The 8269-nt window shown below is 39.5% G+C and overlaps 1 protein-coding gene across 1 annotated transcript in view; it reads left to right on the top strand.

The window, feature by feature from the left end:
• Positions 1–2479: 2479 nt before the first annotated feature.
• LOC123992881 (E3 ubiquitin-protein ligase TRIP12-like) overlaps positions 2480–8269 on the top strand; it is a 54258-nt gene continuing 48468 nt past the window's right edge. Inside the window, 1 exon segment of the mRNA XM_046294488.1 lies at positions 2480–2593. The gene's annotated coding sequence lies outside the window, so the exon portion shown is untranslated.

The raw sequence follows: 8269 nt of genomic DNA, 5'->3' as shown, positions 1-8269 counted from the left end.
TTTTAGCATACTCTTTATTATAACAGGCATGCACGTAACAATATTTTTAATACAATTTAAAACACCATACTAATGTGTTCCTACTGTTATTGAGTGTGATAAAGATTGGACACCAAGTATCTAATTTCAACTGAAGAACACGACCCACAGTCACACCCAGAGAGTATAATAAACACCTCAACAATTCCATTGCAACATGCATTCATTCAGTAATAGTATGGCTTTACTTGTAAACAGTGCATATAACATACTAGATTAGAACTCAAATGCAATAACAAAAACCAAAACTAAATAATTTAATGTTATTTTTTCAAAGGAAGCCTACAGCATTTGGCACTTTTTTATTTTTGCAGAGAGAATAAACAAGCTCTGAAATACACATTCACAACATAAATCAATCAATAGTGCATTTTAAACACAGAGACACAACACACCATTCAAATGCATACATAACTCCTTGTGCTAATGGCAGAGAAAGTTATATTTCCTCAAATCTTTATTATGAGATGAGTAACACTGTCTTGTTTAAGTGTCTAGCTACCTCCATGTACATACTGCTGGTTCTCTTTGGTGTTGAAGGCAAAGAATATCTTCCTCCAGCCCGTGGCGTTGGCTAGGGCCTCCATGTCAGGTGTGAGTTTATCACAGCGACCCCTCACAGTCTGTTCCCAGAACTCTGGAGAGTTGCAGAGCTGGGATATCCCATTCCATATTGAAATACAACACACACACAGACAGACAGACAGGCAGACAAACACTAGCTCACTAACTAAACCCAGATCATATTTTCTTGGCCATGTTATAGCCTAACTAGAGCCCTGAGATTTTCCTTGTCAGGGCCCTTAATGAAAGAATGTGCATATGAAAGTAAAATGTGCTTTTGTAAACTATTTGCGTGCACAATATGGACTGGTTTCCTGGACACATTAAGACTAGTCCTGGATTTAAAAGCAAGCAATGTCAATCGACGGCAGGTAGCATAGTGGTTAGAGCGTTGAACTTGTAACCAAAAGGTTGCAAGAACGAATCCTGAGCTGACAAGGTAAAAATCTGTTGTTCTGCCACTGTTCCTAGGCCATCATTGAAAATAAGAATTTGTTCTTAACTGACTTGCCTAGTTAAATAAAGGGTAAAAAAATATATTTAAAAAATGGAAATTCTCTTAATATGAATCTTTTCCCAGGAGTAGATTTCATTTTCATCTGAGAAACCTGACCTTTGGGTTTGTAAAGCCCAGGCTCACCTTGTGGAACCTCTTTGTGGTCTGTGCCAGCAGTGCAACGTCCTTCAGTTCCAAGAAGGCCAGGATTTGGAGCAGTAAGTCATTGGGCAGGCGCTCCAGGTAATCAAAGTTCCCATGGCACAGTGCTTGGGTGCACTGTAAAATCTGCTGGCCAAACACCACACCTACCTGTTCTAGAGAAGGAGTAGTACATACCTACTCAGGGCAGTGCACTTTTCAAGACACCAACAGAACCACGTGTATCTACACAAAAACAAATACAGTAGCTGATGTAGGCTTAAAGAGTTTCATGGCAGAGACTTGTAATGGAAACCTTACACTGCATGTGGGAATCATGCAAATGGTCATCGTGGGTCATCTTATTTTCTCCAGGTGCAGCACCCTTGAATTCAATCCGCAAAGAAATCTTCCATGATCTCCATATCACTTGAAGAGAAATTAAAAAATAAATAGGCCCATTATACAACTCAGTTCTCTCCAATCATCAGAGCCTTGCATTTAATCTATGTTCAAAGCATGTTGAAACAGAAAAGTTACTCGCAGAAAGAAATGTCAGATACATAAGGTTGATATGTAGCATTTAAAAGTACAATCATGTCAATGGAGAGCAACACTAACAAATTCAGTGTTGTGTACCATGGCTGCTGTCTTGATGTGTAGCCTTTCTCCACAGGCACAGTCCAGCATTGTGCTGATAAAGTTGACTTATCTGTTTTTAACTCTCGGCAATCCCAAGATACATATCAAATGGGTGATAAAATATAATTTACCTCAGTTTAAGTGACAGTAAACTGAAAATATATATCTTGTAGGAGGGGGCTATTTAATTTCAAACACTTTCTTGCCAAATAAAGACGCCATTTTTAGACGCTAAAGAGTTTCTATGACAACGGAGAGAAAACAACAGCGAAATATTTTGTGTGACAATGAAAGCGAATTCTGTTCGCAACTGTATATTGAGTGATTGATAATTTAGGTATATAAATAAAATAATGATCAACCCACAATGTCATGTATATTTTCGAGAAAACAGTTGGATTAGGGGGTCACGACCCAGCGGATTAATATTTCGTCGCTATCCTACTGTGAAATATAATTGTACATTTTCTGAACACAACTGTAGACAATAGTAAATACATTCAGTAAATTGTTATTGAATACGTGTATTTATTTGGCGCAGGTTTGTTTCATTGTCGACTTTATCATCTAAATTGAAAGTAGTTCCGAGCGGAAGAATGGGGCACTTCAGAGCGGAGGTATATTGCAGTTGCAGGTACCTCAGCTGATGTGAAGGCTGAGAGAGTGGAGTTGGTGCACTGTCTGTTACAACTACAACACTGGAACAAATAGGTAATAACATAATATATTTAACGTTCAGTGGCGTCTTATTCAGTAGTTTGGGGGGCCTCATTTATAATATAAGACTGAAATACTTGTGAGGAATGGAGTATCCGTCTCGCGAAAAAAATATGGTTTCCAATTGTCATCTCTCGAATCCTGTTCCTGCTTTCTCTGTGTGATGCAAGCAGCAAAGAAGGTTCAGAGGCCATTTCGTGTTGCAATTTCTCTTCCATAAACATAGGTAGCTAGTGCAACAAAATAAGCTCGCTAACCAAACAATAACTCTTGAATTGGAAATGGCATACGGTTAGCCAGTCGGCGAAACAAACATTTTAGCTAGTTGGTTGGCTACCAGCTAGGTACCTCGCTATATAGCTAACGGCGTTAGCAATTGTCGAAGTTAGCGACATTTGTTAGCCGGTTAACACTAACTTTTTAGCTAACTTACCTAACCCGATATTGGTCGGGTTAAGGTCAACATGTAACGTTAGCCGCTTTTTAATATTATGTTAGATACTAACGTTAGCTGGCTACCACCTTGCAACTTGTGTGTAAAAGTTATCGTGTTATTGAATATGGCATTCCCCATTTAATAGAGCTAACGTTAGCTAGCTACAGTAATTTATAACGTCAGGCTAGAAAGTAAGCAGGTAACAAATTTAACATTGCTAACTAGAGGCAAGAAACGTTAGCTTCCCATCTGGCTAGCCATTACTAATCAAGTAAACGCTTGTTCAGCTAGCTACATAGCTAACGTTACTTTTAAACCTTGCGTTTCTTACACGTAGACAGCTGGCAAATTACTGAGGCGATACAATAATTATCAAAACTAGCCAGCGAACTACCGTTAGCTATGTAACTAGATTATGTTAGCTAGCTAACGTCAGCTAAATACGAAACTTAAATGACCAGATTAACGTTAGTTAATGCCGTGTGAATATCTTTGGATGTAGTTTGTCTGACATCCCATTTGAACAACTATTAAATTAACGTAGCTAGCCTGTCCTAACAAGAAAGCTAGTTAACGTTAGCAAGCTTGCTCTGGTGTGAAGTTAACATTAGTCCTACCGATGTTGCCATTTTCGATGGAAAGATTAGACAATTGTTATTTAGATGTGCTAGCCATTCCCTTTGAGGTGGTTCCCATGCTTAAGTTGTTTTTTTTAACTACATGTTTTTGTGCGGTTGTCTTTAACGTTAGCTGAATGTTTAGGACAACAGTCCACCAACTACGCATTTTCATGTCACATAGCTCATCTTACATTCATACATGGCTAGCTAACATGTTATTTGCGGACTTAAATGTATTTTTACATTAATAACCAGACATTTCAGCTAAGTCATACGTTATCGCTTTACAATCTGGAAGGTGCCATACTAGGCTCTTTGTCTATTGGTAGCTAACTTTACTGTCAAATTGAAATTACGGGACTGGGTTTGCTAACCACCTAGCTGGTGCTAACTACGTCAGCATGAAGGCCGCTTTGTAAAACGAGCTTGAAATTAGTGTAGGCTAATAAAAGCTAGTAATAATGACCGCTATTATAGTAATTAACTGTCTATTGTATATGACTACAGTGGAACATGGTAAAACACTAATTGTCAGTTGGGGCGAATAAATAAAGAATAGGACGGAGTCAGAGAAGGCCTGGCAAAGATGGCCTTGCGAGCTTGCCAATTGTATTCTTATTTTATGATAAATATCGCATTTAAATTGGGTCTTAACATGAGTGACTGCATACATCGGGCGTGAAGAACATGTAGCTAGTTTATCAGGTTTCAAATGTTTTAAGACGTGCATCATAATCAACTCATGAAATAAGTCTGTTCAAATTCCATATTTGAGTCCCCTCGACTCTTAACATGAGCATTTACTTAAACTCGCGTGTTTATTGTAGGTGAGTTTCTGGAACCGTTACTGTGATGTAGCCTATGATTATTTTTTTTTACTCAGAATGCAGAGCCTGAAATATTAATTTGTCATTGTGCCATATTTCATTGGATATTGCTCATGTGGATTTGTGTAAGATCTTTAGTGAATCATTGATGGTGATACTTTGCTTAAAGAAATGTTTAGCTAATTAATGGAAGCAGGAATCTTGTTTACGAATCAGCATGTTTGTCTACCTACCATCTTACTGTGTTGACTCTAGGGCTGGGAATTGCCACAGACCTCTATGATATTATCACGATACTTAGCTGCTGATACTATATGTAATGTGATTCGATATGTATTGTGATTCCATACTGAGATTTTATTGTGATTTGATGTTCCAAAATATTGCTCACCATATGTCTGTCTGCTGCATAGTGATGAGATGCATGAGAGAACAAGGTTTGATCAGTCATGGAAATCAGTGCTGAAAACAAATTGGCTCCCTAATTTAAAAAATATATAGAAAAGGGTAGTTGCGTGAATCAGAACCAGTCTGTATCTGGTGGGACTAACATTTGCCTCATGCAGTGGAAAGTTGTCCCACTCTTCATTGGCTCTGTGAAGTTGTTGGATATATTGGCAGGACCTGAAACACTCTGTCATACACATCATTCCAGAGTATCCCAAACATTTTTATTTATTTAACCAGGTAGGCAAGTTGAGAACAAGTTCTCATTTACAATTGCGACCTGGCCAAGATGAAGCAAAGCAGTTCGACACATACAACAACACAGAGTTACACATGGAGTAAAACAAACATACAGTAGAAACAAGTCTATATACGATGTGAGCAAATGAGGTGAGATAAGGGAGGTAAAGGAGGCAAAAAAATGGCCATGGTGGCAAAGTAAATACAATATAGCAAGTAAAACACTGAAATGTAAGATTTGCAGTGGAACAATATGCAAAGTAGAAATAAAAATAATGGGGTGCAAAGGAGCAAAATAAATAGACATGCCCAATGGGTGCCATGTCTGGTGAGTATGCAGGCCATTGAAGAACGGGGACATTTTCAGCTTCCAGGAATTGGGCCCTTGCATTATGCTGAAACATGGGGTGGTGGCGGCAGATGAAGGGCACGGTTATGGGCCTCGGGATCTCGTCACGGTATCTCGGTGCATTAAAATTGCCATCAATAAAATGCAACTGTGTTAGTTGTCCGTAGCTTATGCCTGCCCATACCATAACCCCACCGCCTCTCTGGGGCACTCCGTTCACAATGTTGACATCAGCAAACCGGTTGCCCACACAACACAACACCACCTGCCCGGTACAGTTTAAACCTGTATTAATCCATGAGCACACTTCTCCAGTGTGCCAGTGGCCATCAAAGGTGAGCATTTGCCCATGGAAGTCTGTTACAACGCCAAACTGCTGTCAGGTCAAGACCCTGGTGAGGACGATGAGCACACAGATGCGCTTCCCTGAAGGTTTGTGCAGAATTTCTTTAGTTCAAAAGCACAGTTCAATCACCTGTCAGAGTGTCTGGTCTCAGACGGTCCCGCAGGTTAAGAAGATGAGTGTGGAGGTCCTGGACTGGCGTTGTTACACGTGGTTGTGAGGCCAGTTGGACTTAACACCAAATACTTTAAAATGACGTTGGAGGCTGTTTACCATGGAGGGATGAAAACTGCTCTGGTGGACAATCCTGCAGTCAATAAGTCAATTTAACGCTCCTTCAAATTTTGAGATATCAGTGGCATTGTCTTGTGATAAAACTGCACATTTTAGCATTACATTTTTTTGGCTCCCAGTACAAGGGGCACCTGTGTAATGATCATGCTGTTTAATCAGCTTCTTGATATGCCACAACTGTCAGGTGGATGGATTATCTTGGTAAAGGAGAAATGCTCATTAATGGGGATGTAAACAAATTGGTGCACAAAATTTGAGAACTAAGCTTTTTGTCCATATGGAACATTTCTGGGATCTCATTTTTCAGCTTGTGAAAAACACATTTTTATATTTTTGTTCAGTGTATATAATATGGAATCTCAAAGTTGCCTGTTGCAGAATCAAATTATATTTTATTTTTTGCGTATAATACAATATGACTTTAATTTGGAAGTGCATTAATGAATGTCAGCCATAATTTAAGAGTGACTAGTATCTGATTCTTGCATAAAGTTGACCCCTTTTTTGCAATGTCATTCTCCCTTTCCTTCCAGTTGGGGCTTTTACTCACGGCTGTTAAGTTCCTCTGTAATGCTTTTTGGTGGCAGTAGGCCTAGGTCAAATTGTATTTGTCACATGTGCCGAATACAACAGGTGTAGACATTACAGTGAAATTCCTACTTACAAGCCCTTATCAAACAATGCAGTTTTTAAGAAAAATACAAAATAAATATAACAAATAATTAAAGAGCAGCAGTAAAATAACTAGTGAGGCTTTATACCAGGGGTGCTAGTACAATGTGCAGGGGCACCGGTTAGTTGAGGTAATATGTGCATGTAGGTAGGGGTGAAGTGACTTTGTATAGATAATAAACAGAATAGCGGGGGAGGCAATGCAAATAGTATGGGTTGCCATTTGTTTAGCTGTTCGGGAGTCTTATGGTTTGGAGGTAGAAGCTGTTTAGAAGCCTCTTGGACCTAGACTTAGCGCTATGATTCCGCTTGCCGTGCAGTTGCAGAGAGAACAGTCTATGACTAGGGTGGCTGGAGTCTTTGACAATTCTTAGGTCCTTCCTCTGACACCGCCTGGTATAGAGGTCCTGGATGGCAGGAAGCTTGGTCCCAGTGATGTACTGGGCCATACACACTACCCTCTGTAGTGCCTTGCAGTCGGATGCCGAGCAGTTGTATACCAGGCAGTGATGCAACAAGTCAGGAGGATGCTCTCGGTGGTGCAGCTGTAGAACTTTTTGAGGATCTGAGGATGCATTGCGTGAATCAAAGGTTAAATAAAATTGGAACCCCCGCTAAAGCTGTTAATTTCAACCTCGCTGGCATTCTCACCTCCACTCTATTAGAAGACAAATGTAAATATCTAGATTTGCTTAATTTCAAGCTGCAGCGTTTATCTTGTGATATTGGGCATTTGCTTTTTAAATTTAGCAATTCAATTCAGGGTTGAATCAAGTCTTGTGCAACAGAACAGCACGCCATTGGTATCTCAATATCAAGGTTGGAGGGAACTGTCAATTATCTTACTCATGATTTGTATTCGTGGCCTGTACGATATCACCATTCTCCATCAATATGGCTTGGATATAGACACGTGGGTTTTTTAGCAACAACCAATTCATCCACAACTTTGGGGTAAAATATTGACATGTGAGTTATATTTAGTCTCAAAGTTAGTCAATTTGAGACATATTTCACGTCGTTGCTAATAAGTTAACACGTCAAAACAAGACATCAAGATTAGTTATCCACCGATATAACATTTTTGGCCGATTCTGATATTTTTCTTGGCAAAAGAAACGATACCGATTTTTATTTACAACTGTAGGGGCCTTTTAAGTGTTCTAGTGCAGTTGCATAGTTGAAACACACACATGGATGCAGCGGTCTAAGGCACTGCATCTCAATGCAAGAGGTGTCACTACAGGCTCTGGTTCGAATCCAGACGGTATCACATCTGACTGTGATTGGAGTCCCATAGGGCGGCGCACAAGTGGTCTGGGGTAGGCTGTCATTGTAATTAACAATTTGTTCTTTACTAACTTGCATAGTTAAATAAAGGTTACACACGTTATTTTGTTGGTATTTACGTATGTCCCCATTACCAGTAAAACAATCCAAAC

Source organism: Oncorhynchus gorbuscha, linkage group LG13 (genome assembly GCF_021184085.1).
Source record: "Oncorhynchus gorbuscha isolate QuinsamMale2020 ecotype Even-year linkage group LG13, OgorEven_v1.0, whole genome shotgun sequence".
Classification (NCBI taxonomy): Eukaryota; Metazoa; Chordata; class Actinopteri; order Salmoniformes; family Salmonidae; genus Oncorhynchus; species Oncorhynchus gorbuscha.
Note: the sequence above shows the minus strand (reverse complement) of the source record. Positions and strands in the feature narration are given on the sequence as shown.